Source organism: Macrobrachium rosenbergii, chromosome 10, assembly GCF_040412425.1.
Source record: "Macrobrachium rosenbergii isolate ZJJX-2024 chromosome 10, ASM4041242v1, whole genome shotgun sequence".
Classification (NCBI taxonomy): domain Eukaryota; kingdom Metazoa; phylum Arthropoda; class Malacostraca; order Decapoda; family Palaemonidae; genus Macrobrachium; species Macrobrachium rosenbergii.
In genome coordinates, this window is record NC_089750.1 from 59,267,207 (window position 1) to 59,282,206 (window position 15,000).

General features: G+C 32.9%; 1 protein-coding gene across 5 annotated transcripts in view; it reads left to right on the top strand.

Moving 5' to 3' along the window:
* LOC136842661 (protein Star-like) overlaps positions 1 to 15,000 on the top strand; it is a 222,793-nt gene that overhangs the window by 147,067 nt on the left and 60,726 nt on the right. The window lies entirely within an intron of this gene.

Sequence of the window (15,000 nt, forward strand, 5' to 3'; positions counted from 1 at the left end):
ATATATATATATATATATATATATATATATATATATATATATATATATATATATATATATATATATATATATATATATATATATATATATATATATATATATATATATATATATATATATATATATATATATATATATATATATACATATATATATATGTATATATAATATATATATATATATATATATATATATATATATATATATATATATATATATATATATATATATATATAGTGCAGGATATATATAATATATATACATATATATATATGTATATATATAATATATTATATATATATATATATATATATATATACCTATATATATATATATATATATATGTTACATATATATACTATATATATATATATATATATATATATATATATATATATATATAATATATATATATATCATTGTATATACATATATAAAGGGATAATGGGAAAAAAAGTGCAATCCATATAACAGATATGGCATGAGAACTCTTATTATCCCCATTAATCAAAATCAACCTCCGACCACCTCAATATTTGGCTGTTTCAAGATGGCTGACACTTTTCCAAAATGGCGGGCAAATTTGCTGTATATTTCAAATATTTTCATTTCGTAAGCCTATAAAACCATACTTTCCATATAATGATTGAGAATTGTATTTCGGCATTCTTACTGTCATGAAGAGATAAAGTGAACCCATCTTTCCAATATGGCTACCATATGAACACCATATTTCCAAAATGGCCGCAAGTGCAGCTGCAGAGAGCTGTGCAGCTAAGTCCAGATTTGTTGCACTTGCGCCTGCCATGGCATTCCTTTTTGCAGCCATACTTATGGTGTCCTGCACTTCCACTGGAGGAAGGGAGGGTATTCTCATGTTTAAAGTGAGCAGGAGGTACATTTGTGTAATATTCAGGAAGAGAAGGTTTTTTTTTTTTACTTTGTTCCACTTTGGATGATTTCAGCTCAGTGGTCTGGTTAAACTAAGGCATACTTTTTGGGCTAAGTTTCTGTCCTCACCTTTTTCATCAGTGCTCGGATGCTGAAACAAAGATATGCCTGTCCCATGGAAGGATGTTTGTGCAGTTGTGGCACTTGGATTATGGTCCAGATTGTCAACAGCACAAGTTGTAAAGAGCCCTTTTCTTAGTTTAGTGGGTCAAACTACTTCTTCCTCCACAGCCCTTGTTACAACTGCTTCTCCTAACCCTTTAGTCAGTTCCAGAACCCTATCATAGCTGATGCTGATTCCATGTTGATGGAATGTATCAATTAATTAACGCTTCCTGGTTTTTGCAAAGACCTGGAGACCAATACATATTGGAAACGGAGGTTCTCTTGACTTGGAATGTCTGAAGAATGTTGAAGATGCTGGATTCTTTCGACAGTTGAAGTGCAAAAGTTGTGCTAAAGCTAGATCAGTAGATGATGTTCCATATTTAAGTTGGGATCTTATATCGCCACCGTTTTGTAGCACACACAAATTCCAACAAACTTGGTGGCACAGATTCTCTTCTATTGTCTGCTGTTAAGGTTCCATCAAATTTTATCCCATGTTCAAGCATCTGTTTCCTTAATATCTTAGCTGCTTTGGCCACGATTAGTGTATCATTGTAGTCACATGCCGTGGCTAGGGCTTCTCCCATTTTCCTTTTGTAGGCAAACCAAACTTCTCTTCCCTTTTTAAAGCCCTCCAGTTCTGGGATGCAGGCAAGTACCACTCTTTCAACCGTGTTCTGTGCACAAAAGAAGCATCAACATTTAGCTGTTCCAGTCTTTGTTTGTACAAATCATAAAGTTCTACCATTGTAAAATAGCAGCACCCATCTGTAGTCAACTACTTGTCTCTTATGTGCATCTAAAGCTCAGCAAAAACGTGGGCACATGCCTCTTGTCTGTACTGCACATAATCATCTCCAATTTTCTGGGAATTTAACCAGGCTCTTTCCCTGTTGTACACACCTGTCAGACAAGATGGGTGATACATATGGTCCTGAGAAACAATATCTCCAGCACTAAGCTTGGCCAGAAGTTTCTCATCTAGTAAGTTGGTTGCACATCGTTGCAGCTTTTCATGTAAAGGCAATGTCATGGCCAATCGTAAATCTTTGATTGGTGCTGGTTGGTCACAAATAAAGCATATTCCTTCTTTCTAATTCTTAGATTCTTCTGCATCTTCTTCATCTACCTTCTGGCTACTGCGTGTGAATTTTGCTGATGGGGCATCATCTTCTTTTGTCTTACACAATGACTTCCTTTTCCTTTCTAGTTTTGTTGTTTTGAACTTCAGCATACATGATTCATATGTTGCTTGGTTATTTTCAAAGGTCTGCAGAATTCCATCACCTTCATGAAGCCTTTTGGGATGAAATGGTACAGGCATTGCATTTAACTTATAGAATTCAGGAATGTTTGTAGCAAGGCTAACATAGCCAGCACCAAATGCATCAACTAGTCTTTCACGTGTGTCCTCTTGGCACAAGCAACAAAGCTTCCAGTTAGTCGTACTATCTCCCTTCAGGAAAGACGTTGACCTCCAAGATTGTCCTGCCATTGCTTTTGTTCTATAGGCCGAGGGTTTATCCTTTTACCACCTATATAACATATGCACTTTCAGATATGGGATACAACTAGGCTCAGATATGTCATAATTCTACCCCTAGCCCGATCATTCATCCAATGCTATTTATTTCCCATGGGATCTGTACACCATCTAGAAGACTAAAGCCCCATCTTCCTTGGCTCGGCTCTCCCGTGCTGGCACATCCTGTCAGTTCAGGTGCAGCTGTTTAATTTTGAAGTGGGGCTAGCTAAACAGCATTTGGAAAACTAATAACAAATTTCTGCCATTAGCTAGCACTGAACCCAGTGCTGAGTTTCACAGCTATAGTGTCAACCAGAGTGCCCTGGTAGTACATTGACACTACACTGTTACACTTTTACATTAAGCTTATTACCCCATTTTTTTAATGAGGATGAAAATTAATTAACTGGGATTGATTGATTTCTAATCTACAAAAAATGAACTGAACAGGCTGAAGTTACCCCAAATCCATGTATTACCCGACCTTTAGCCTCATATATGAGCTTAAGTACCAATTTTTGGCATTTTGGCAGACATTTTTGATATAGTGACAGCCATCTTGGATATTTCTATGCAGAGAAATGATGCATCTGCTGTACATGTATAAAGACTTGTTTTTAATATCTTAATATAAACTGGGAGTGACTTAGGGATCTGAATGTGATTAATCAGTTAAATACCAATATTCAAATATCCACAGGACACCATTTTGAAAACCTGTCGGCCATCTTGGAAAATGGCAAAATTTTGTGTGGCCGGAGGTTGATAATGAGACCAATGGACAAGGAGAATAGTTGAGCCAAGTTTCTTGCTTGTATCACTATTTGCACTTTTCCCCTATTATTTTTTTTTTTTTTTTTTTGTAGTTACCCGCTCCACTAAATATAGTATCAAGATTATTTAATAACACACACACACACACACACACACACACATATATATATATATATATATATATATATATATATATATATATATATATATATATATATATATATAGTACATATACAGTATGTGGAATGTGTTATTAAATAATCTTATAAACGTTATTAAAATTCATATTCATGTTATATTCTAAAAAAATTGTCTTGAACATCTTGAGCAAGGGTTAAGAACTGCAGTGAAATCTTATTGTGAAATTACTGCCTGGAATTGATACATACATAACAAAAGTGATGGTTATATGCGTGATGCAGATGTTATTACTATTACACATGACAAGTTGTAAGCTATATTGATGTGATGATGTTGCTTGCTCAATGAATTACCTCCAAATTGCATCTAATATCTCTTAGTCTTCAAAAAGAACAACGATCTCCGATTATAACGTCGTCTGAATACAATGGATTCCCCTCCAAGAACGTATTGTTGAAGTCCTCAAAGTTATTATTATTATTATTATTATTATTATTATTATTATTATTATTATTATTATTATTATTATTCACAAATGGTTAAATCTGGTACTACTTATATAATAAGTGAATAACTCGCTGCTGAAAATAATAATCATATAGATATGTAAACACATGAAAACCACAGACCTGAACACAAGTATGCGAAGGATGATTAGTCGACTTTGTTGAACAGACCAAAACGCAGAGCTCCCTAGAAACACAAAGAGAGAGAGAGAGAGAGAGAGAGAGAGAGAGAGAGAGAGAGAGAGACAGATTAGCACTCAATGTATTATCATAAAATAAAAAGGAGCTTTTCATTGGCCGGCACCCTTTCAAAGTCTTAAGAGGCTCAAGAAAAGTCAGTTGGGTGGGACCGAGCTTTTATTTATTTAACAGTATCTCTCTCTCTCTCTCTCTCTCTCTCTCTCTATCTTATTTTATATAAATAACGGTGTGATAAAAATTTCATGTTTACAAATATTTATATAAATATATAGTATATATATATATATATATATCATGTTTATATATATATATTTATATATATATATATATATATATATATATATATATATATATATATATATATATATATATATTTATATGTGTGTGTGTGTGTTTGTGTGTGTGTGTGCGCGTAACGGATAATTAGTCAACTCTAGTGAACTGATCAGAGCATAGATCTCCCCAGAAAGCTAGAGAGAGAGAGAGAGAGAGAGAGAGAGAGAGAGAGAGAGAGAGAGAGAGAGAGAGAGAGAGATTGCTAAATAAGTAAAAGCTGGGTCCCACCCAACAGACTTATCTTCAGCCTCTAAGACTTCGAAAGGGTGCCGCGAATGAAAAGCTCCTTTTTATTTTATGATAATTCATTGAGTTCTAATATGTCTCTCTCTCTCTCTCTCTCTCTCTCTCTCTCTCTCTCTCTCTCTCTCTCTCTCTCTGTTTGTGTTTCTAGGGAGCTCTGCGCCCCGATCTGTTCACTAAAGTCGACTAATCATCCTTCGCATACTTGTGTTCAGGTCTTTGGTTTTCATGTGTTTGCATATCTATATGATTATTATTTTCAGCAGCGAGTTATGTACTTATAATATGATTGGTGGCAGATTTAATCCTTTGGGAATAATAATAATAATAATTAATAATAATAATAATAATAATAATAATAATAATAATAATAATAATATGTATATGTATATGTATATATATATATATATATATATATATATATATATATATATATATATATATATATATATATATATATATATATACATACATATATTTATAATTTATATATATATATATATATATATATATATATATATATATATATATATATATATATATATATATATATATATATATATATATATATATATATATATATTTATATATATGGGTATGTGTACCCATCGACAAAATCAGTGCCTTTGTGAAGCTACAAATCAGTTCTATGTAATAAACTTTTCGTTTTCACATCTTTGTAATTGAACATGGAATGCAATCTTGTAACTTTGTCAAAAAGTATTATAAAACATATCCTCGATAAGTCAGGGTATAAATATTTCGTTTTATTAATTAGAGTATCATATGACATAATAAATAATCTTTAAAGATAATTTATGTTTAGATCTTCTTTGTGACTGAATACGTCTCCAAAAACGTTTACTTCTTATGAGTGATTCTGAAGTTTTCTTTTTCAAAATTGAGTTGTTCTAAAATAAAGATCAAACAAGTAAAAAATGTGCCGAAGTTTCTTCGGCCCAATCGAGTTTTCTGTATGAGCCGCGGCCCATGAAGCTTTCAGCCACGGCCCGGTGGTGGCATGTCCTATAGCGTTGCCAGACTCACGATTATGGCTAACTTTAACCTTAAATAAAATAAAACTACTGAGGCTAGAGGGCTGTAATCTGATATGTTTGATGATTGGAGGGCAGATGATCAACATACCAATTTGCAGCCCTCTAGCCTCAATGGTTTTTAAGATCTGAGGGCGGACAGAAAAAGTGTGGTCGTAAGACAGAGCCGGTACAATAGTTTTCTTTTTCAGAAAACTAAAAAAGCACGTGGTCGACAGGATTACGGTTATTGTAAATTTTTAATTATATTTTGTTTATTATTTGGCATATTAATCTGAAATCATCAGAAATGATAAAAAATATTTGACATGATACACATGAAAATTTCTATATATCTTTTGCAATTTTTTGACGGTATAACGCTAAATACGTTTCCCCACAAAACTTCTGTTTTAAGCCCAATGATAGAGGAACATTTTTCGCGAGTCATTTATCATTTTAACTAAAATTAAACAGGCCAATCTGTTCGAATGTGCTTTATAGCGAGAAATGAATTTCTATCACCAGAAATAAATTCCTCTCACTCTTCATCAGCCGGCCGGGGAAATGAACTCCGGCCCATCAGTGACAGTCTGAAGCTCAACCGACTCAGCCAATGAAGGGCTTTTGTTTAGTAGTATATTTCAATATATTTTCTCTCTCTCTCTCTCTTTCTCTCTCTCTCTATATATATATATATATATATATATATATATATATATATATATATATATATATATATATATATATATATATATATATATATAAATATATATATATATATATATATATATATATATATATATATATATATATATATATATATATATATATATTTATTTATACATATTATATTATTATATATATATATATATGTGTGTGTCACATATATGTGTGTGTGTGTGTGTGTATATAGTATTTGAATATTACAGAACACAACATCAATGTGTGTGTGTGCGTGTGTGTGTGTGTGTGTGTGTAAAATCTTCAAAAATCTTTTTTACTCCCTTAACATCCTTGAGTCAAATAAATTCAATTTTTCGTCTCACTTAACCAATAGAAAATGAAATGCGTATTGTGCCCTAACTGTAAGTAAAGACAAAATCCAGTTCCATACTAAAGTTACCGAAATTCCTCGGATCCCATTTCCTTCTCAATGGCGGAGTCTCATTCCAGCTCTTAACTCGATTAGCCGGCGCTGACTTTACCCCACGAAAACAATGCTGGGCGTCAGGAATGAGAGGTGGAGATCCTCGCAGGGTGAAACGACTAATCCTATTAAATCAAGGACTGAAACTTCCTCATGGGTATTGTAACTAATCCCGTGTTTTTAAGGGTTAAGGTGAATATGTGCTGAAAGAAATATGAGGTATGGAATGTATTTTTTAAATTTTATTTAATCATCTTCCAATGTTTGTAAATCTGCGGTTACTTCTATAATCATAACTTTAGGATAATGTTTGTTCTTATTTTGGCATTTTTTTCTTTGACAGGGAAGACAGGGAATTGTGTGTATACTATTCACTTAACTCATTGTAATAAAGCTTATGTCATTCGTTTGGGAGCGTAACTGGTATAGACCAGGTACACTGTAATTCTCATTTAAGCCAGGTCGCAAAAAATAACTTACCTATTTACCTGTGACATGAAAACACATAAAACTCTGTTGTATACCTATTTACCCGTTGCCTTAAAAACGGCATGAATTCTTCAGATATTGTTCCTTACGTGGCCGCAATGTCTTAAGTTTGCTTGCCTTTGTTAAAAGTTGAAGTATGTCTCTAGAAGTTCTATTTAACTTTTATTACCTGTTGCTCAAAAGTTCAAGGTAAATTGCATCCTACTTTAAGCAATATAAACAATCCCCTAAGACATTTCTCCTTTACATTGTTCTTGATGTACGATATAGTTACTTTTCTTCGTTTATCGTTTTCATTTATTTAGATGCTTTTAAAACTATTTCGTTTGAATGTTCTTACATTCTGATAATAATAATAATAATAATAATAATAATAATAATAATAATAATAATAATAATAATAATAATAATAATACATTGAAAAATCCTCCTAAATGATTCATAAAATGCAGTCCTTTAATTTCATTATTGTGACTAAATTTGAGCGTTCTTTACATTTATTTTTGAATAATAATAATAATAATAATAATAATAATAATAATAATAATAATAATAATAATAATAATAATAATAATAATAATAATAATAATAGTTCATCTTCATCATAATCAAGACTAACTATGGTACCTGTTTAAACATACATAGCAGTTAAAGAAAGACCGCGAAGCAAAATACCCTCCTCTGCTAAGATTTACATAATTCGGTCATTAGTATTCCGAAATAGTTTTAAGAGAGAATGATACAGAAACTACTCCGCCCTCTTTTTTAAGCAAAACCAACAAATGAGAGGAATATTATATAGAGATTTATTTTTAACGATGCACTCTCGACTGAATTACGTGTCAGGTGAAATGGTGTGTTTTCAAGTGTGATATTTCTTTTGGTTTTTGCTCGAGAGGGGATTATAACTAGTCTGAAGAGAAATGTTCGAGTCTTTTTTTCTTACTGCACAAACGCAAAAATAAATACATATACACGCGTACACACCCACACTCAGACATGCACAAACATTGTGTATATATATAAATGTATATATATATATATATATATATATATATATATATATATATATATATATATATTATATATATGTATATATATATATATATATATACACCCATACATACACGCACGCAAAATATATGTATTATACACACACACACACACACACACACACACACACACATATATATATATATATATATATATATATATATATATATATATATATATATATATATATATGTGTGTGTGTGTGTGTGTGTTGTGTGTATGTATAAATGTGCGTGTGTATGCGTGTGTATTTGTGAGTGCGTTTGTATGTGCACATTATGTTTACTGTATAAAATAAAGAAAATTTTTAAGAGTTCCACGGGGCATGGCAACTAAATGCATCCCTTTACACAGAGTAGGCAGAAAGTAACGGTAGGAAAAGTAAAAGAAAAATATTAATGCCTACAGCCGAAGAACCAATAAAGTCTGAGCTCGGAGGCGTAAGAATATGAGAAGAGGAGGAAACAAAAGCTGTGTCTGGGCGAAGAACCTGGCGGCAGGGTTTTGTTTTTTTAAGCGCAATCAACTCTCTGTTTGCCTTTCTCCAGCTCTATAGCTTCCCTCCCGCGCCCTACGAAAACAAGGGAATGACAGTGCATATGGGATCTATTTTTCCTTTCCGGAGATCTTTCCCGTAGACCTCTTCCTGTCAATATTAACCCTACTGTTATTGACTTACACTTTTACAGTTTCGAAACAGAACGAAGGAAATATCATGTTTGCTGAAGATATTCAAATGAGAAGCTGTTTTGCTTTTGTGGAAATCAAGAAAATCTTTGTTCTTTTTTACTTTTGCGGGAAACAGGTTGGATTCTGAAGTAAGTGGCTAATTTTCTTTGTATAAATGGTCTTAGCTTTTGCATATCGTACTTTAAATTATTTCATCAAAACTAGATTGATAAGAATTAATTAGGTTAACGTCAATTATAAGCCTGTTCATTGCCTCTCAGTAAGATTTAATATTAATGTGCCATAAGTATTACAATTTGTAGGACGTGCATGGGTCGGCTTGGAACTAGGCGTACCAAATTAGATGTGAAAGAATTTTAGCAAACATGTACAACTTTAAATGAGCTACAGAAGCCTTCTTACTATGCTGTCCATTCTCAATTTTCCTGAAAGCTATTTGTCAAATTTCATTATTGTTATTATTATTACAGTAGACGAAACCTATTCATATGGGACAAGCACACAGGGGCCATTGACTTGAAATTCAAGCTTCCGAAGAATGTTAGTTTGAACCTCCCACCGCAGACCCCACACTGTAGCAGTAACTGATCATGATACAGAGCCAGCGAATTTTCGTCGCCCCGAGGGAGACGCGAACCCGCGACATCGGAGTGGCATGCCACGACACTAACCACTATAACAGCGGACCAGCCAAATATATACAGTTCAGCTCAGCGTAACTTAATAGCACGTTCAGACTCATACAATTATTCCATTTCAGATTGCGATAAAAATTGATGGTTTATAACTTTTGTGTTAAATTATTTGGAAGATCGTTTTGATTTGCCACTGGAGGAACAATTGTATTCAAAATAGATGAAGGCATAGCATGGCTGTGTACCTTGATTCATGGCGCTGAAAAATTCGAAGAATCGTTTGGACGCAACCGGTAAACTATAAGCCATTTAATAATGCATCCGAATATAGGAAAAATAAATATCCACCCAGGAATGGCAACCATTGACGAATTCATGGAAGATAATAAACATTATTTTATTGCAAATTTTCATGTCACAGAAGGAAATACGGAATTTGAAATGTTGTGAAAGTTTCTTTATCTTTACGAGCATACACTAGCATTATTGTCTTTTATGACGAATGAGTAAACGTTTAGGTTCTTACCTTTATGAATTTACTAAATAGTAGTTAGTACCTAGGAAATTGAATTATAAATAGTCTAGAAAAGAATATGCGTTACAAGTGACTTAAGAGAGAAAAATGCAAGAACCTTTATCTCGAAGTAAATGCTGAGTGTTCCGTAGTTTCGGTAACATCCGACAATTTCAGGAGAACGACGCGAAACTCGTTTACAAGAGAGAGCGAATCCCTCCGCAATGCCCCATACACCGGGGAAAAGTTTTCTCCTCATCATAATAAAGCGGAATAGACCAGGAATCAGGGGGAAGCGCTCTCGTCTTTCTCTTAAAGTAGAAAGGTATTCTAAGTTGTTTCAAGTGCTAAAGGGAAACTCTGGATCAGAGGTACTATGTGATTATTGAGACTGATAACGGTTGTAGGTTACACATGAATATATATTCACATTAGAATTCTCTCTCTCTCTCTCTCTCTCTCTCTCTCTCTCTCTCTCCCCTCTCTCTCTCTCTTCACATTCTCTCTCTCTCTCTCTCTCTCTCTCTCTCTCTCTCTCTCTCTCTCTCTCTCTCTCTCTCTCTCTCTCTCTCTCTCTCTTAGGAGAACGGTCACAGCACAAGGACAAGGAGAATATTTAACAAATTAGAAAATATAAAGGATATTGAAAGAAGCTTTCTGAAATATCATTAAAAGGAAAAGGGTGTGCATAACGTGAATCACTGGCAGTTTCAAAGAATTTTAAAGAATAAATAGGAAAAAAAAAGTATCGGTCAAAATTAAGAATAAATGGGTTTTCCGACAAACTACCAATTTACGGGACGAGAGAGCTAACGTGTCTTCTTTGAAAGTAAGTTTCCCAATGACATGAATAATAGTGGTAAGTCTCTTATGCACAGGTGGACAAACACCCAACCACACTCACATGCACACACACACACACACACACACACACACACACACACACATATATATATATATATATATATATATATATATATATATATATATATATATATATATATAGTATATCTATATATATAGTATATCTGAAATCTATTCCGTGAGTGTTTATATGAATCTGCAGTATTATAACTTATCGAATTTCCTAGTGGTTTATTTTCAAGGCGGCATGAAGTTGTCTTAGTAATTAAAATAATACTTTTCCAACTCGTTTTAAAAATCCAATTAGTAAATGTAAGTCCATACCAAACAATTCATGTCTGATATATTTTTTTACATGTTCATATGGAGTTTTATGCATTTTTTTTCTATATATATATATATATATATATATATATATATATATATATATATATATATATATATATATATATATATATATATATACATAATATATACAGTATATTATATATATTATATATATATATATATATATATATATATATATATATATATATATATATATATATATATATATATATATATATATATATATATATATATACACACACACACGTGTATGCACATCTTTAAAAACACTCCCAGTATTTTCGTTGCTGAATGAGTAAGCTGCACGTGTTTAGATTATCAGATAAGTAGTGGTTTCACTTAAGAATATTTGTTGGTGAAATTATATAATGTCCTGATGAACAGCCGCTGGTAACAGTTAATTAGGGAAATCAAAGCTTACTGTGGAGAAGTCGCTATATTATCCAAATAAGATAATTAGTTTGGGTAGGATTAGGAAACTACATTGTTCTAGGCGCTCTAATTATCGTAAATTCCATTGCTCTATAAGCATTGTTAGCTAGTGCTCATTAGCAATTTGTTTTTCATTTCATTATATAATCTCCAGATATGTATCAGAATTACGACTGCATTACATTATGCATATCCAAATATCTTTTCATTTGATTTTGGTAGAGAAATTATCGATCACTTATGCACTAAAACACAAATGCTCTTGCACACACAAAACATCTACAAATACATATGCAAAAAATATATATATCTATCTGTTATGTATTTATATATGTTACAGGGAAATAGAGTAACAAGGTTTCATGAAATCACTAAAATACTGAATAAGTTCATGTAATTGCTGTTCCACCAAGGATATTCACTAGTTCATGGAATTACTAGAGATTTCATGATAGCCCTGCTTTGAAGGCCCAGGGAATTCAGGTAATTCGTGGGATGTTTTTTGTACAGGAGCATTATTGTTTTTGTCACATTAATTATTCAGACATATCAGAAGCTAAATGAAACCTTATTAAAACAGAGCTTTATTTACTAAGACAAGACCGTCAAATTAACTGAAATGAAGCTTAATTTAAACGGAAGCAAAATCTCAGCATGAAAACAGTTCTCCAACTCATTCATTTGTTCACACATTCACAACTACCATAAGAACGTGAAGTGCAGTTTAGCTTGACCCTGAAACATTTATACCGGTTAGTCTGGCACCGCTTAGGCCTAATGCAATTGCACTTTTTGGAACAATGTCCGTCCAAAGTTTCTGGTCGACTACAGCTGATCTCAACGACACTGTTTGTTCCAAGTTGGCAATTTTCTCCGCCAGAAGTTGCTGTGTCTCTGTCACAAATAGAGTTGATATCTTAAGTACTGATTGCCCCAGATCTCAGCCTTGACAGCAATCCTTTATAAATCTGCTTAGCGATCTCTTGCAGTGAAAATGCCAAAAATATTTTGTAGGCTCCCTTACCACCATCCATAGCTGAAATGGGCACGGCGACATTGTCTCCTTCGTACCAGCCTTCAGAGCTAGGTGACTTCGTTTGACCATTTTCTATGCCTTCTACACTTGTCCAACATATTCTCTTTTACGGCATCGTTTTATCTGTGTACTGTGGGCAGATATACTTTCTTCAACCAAACTGATAATCCTGCGACAAAATTGCTTTTGAACATAACGAAATCAAGTACAGTTTCACTCTGACTGACTTGCATCACAGGACGGGACACATTCTAGAGAGAGTATTTTCGATTTGAGTAGATGTAACATCAGTCACTGGAACAGAATTATTGACAGCACCTGGCTGACCAGGCGTAGCATCTGCCTTTGTCTTGACGAAGTGTTCCCTTTGGCAGTCTGATCACATTCACTCTCTAGCCTGGAGACATCTATTTCTGACAAAGATGAAGAATTTTGGCCAAGACGAGCCTTACAGCCGAACAAAGCAATGTATTGGAAAAACTTTATTCCTGATAAGTGAGTTGAGATCTGAAATTGAGCTGAATTTGATGCTTGCGGCCCAGTCTTGAGTATCTTTGTCTATTAGCATGACCTTCAGGTCACCGTTAGTGGTTTCCGCAGAGCCTTGATTCTGCGGATGACGGTGGAATTTGGCCAAAATAACTTTCAGTTCAGTGATTACGTGTGATGTAAACTCCGACCCATGCCAAAAGCTGCGTTGCAATTACTCTCGCTCGTTCCCCACCACCCGACAACACACCTTAACACTGGGTCATTAATCGTATGTGATTCACCGGTTCACTGATCATCAACTGTAAATAAGTGTTCAATCAAGGCTAATAATTTAGGGATATCGTATATTCTCTAGGAATTTCAGGGATTACGTGAAGTTCCTGAGCGAAATAGTAATTAAGTGAACTCACTGAAATTTTCAGTGATTTCTTTACATCACTGGCTCCACTACTCCCCTGCAGCATATGTATATATGTGGTAATGAGGGAGGATCGTAACGCAGTTGCAGAGCCTAAAGGCGCTACACATAATCTCGTATTTCCAGCCAGTGTCTGTGTAGTGTTTCTCTTCATCTTGGAACATGTACATAGCACAGTCAGTGTATGTTTCCGTGCTAAAGGAAATATTTTATTTACTATTAAACTGTCAGCATTGGAAAGCACAACAGATTAAAAAAAATATATATTAAGGAGGTTTTAGGCAAACTTTCTTTTACATCTTGTCTTTTGTGAATGGAACGGTGAATGTGTAAATGAAATACACGTAATATGGAAATGTCTTTACGCAGTTCCTTACTGCATACTTCAGTAAAAAGATAGGGGAACGCTTTAAAACGAAAGCTGGGAGAAGAGCGAGACTGAAAGCGTAATTGGTTTCGATAAAACTTAGATATATTGGCTTGAAATACTGGAATAATGTTGCGATTCAGCTTCGTACCAGAAATAAGTAGTATGTGCATCGAACAAAACCAATTGAATATGAAGAAATGAAATACTTTTGTTATTATATGCTGAATAAGATGGCCTAAACATATGATGGATAAAGGCAATGAGTAGTCATTGTGAAGATTAACTAAAGTAAGGAAGGTCTGCTCTAACAGACAAGATGCCACGCTAAGACAAAAACAGTTGAACAAAAATGCATACTAAATGTCCGTAAAGTATATATATATATATATATATATATATATATATATATATATATATATATATATATATATATATATATATATATATATATATATATATATACATATACATATATATATATATATATATATATATATATATATATATATATATATATATATATATATATATATATATATATATATATATATATATATATATATATATATATATATATATATATATGTATGTATGTATGTGTATGTATGTATGTATGTATATTGTTGGTAAGCAAATTAATAAAAGGTTGCAGGTTGTACATCCAAAAAATGGCTATATGAGAGACTGATG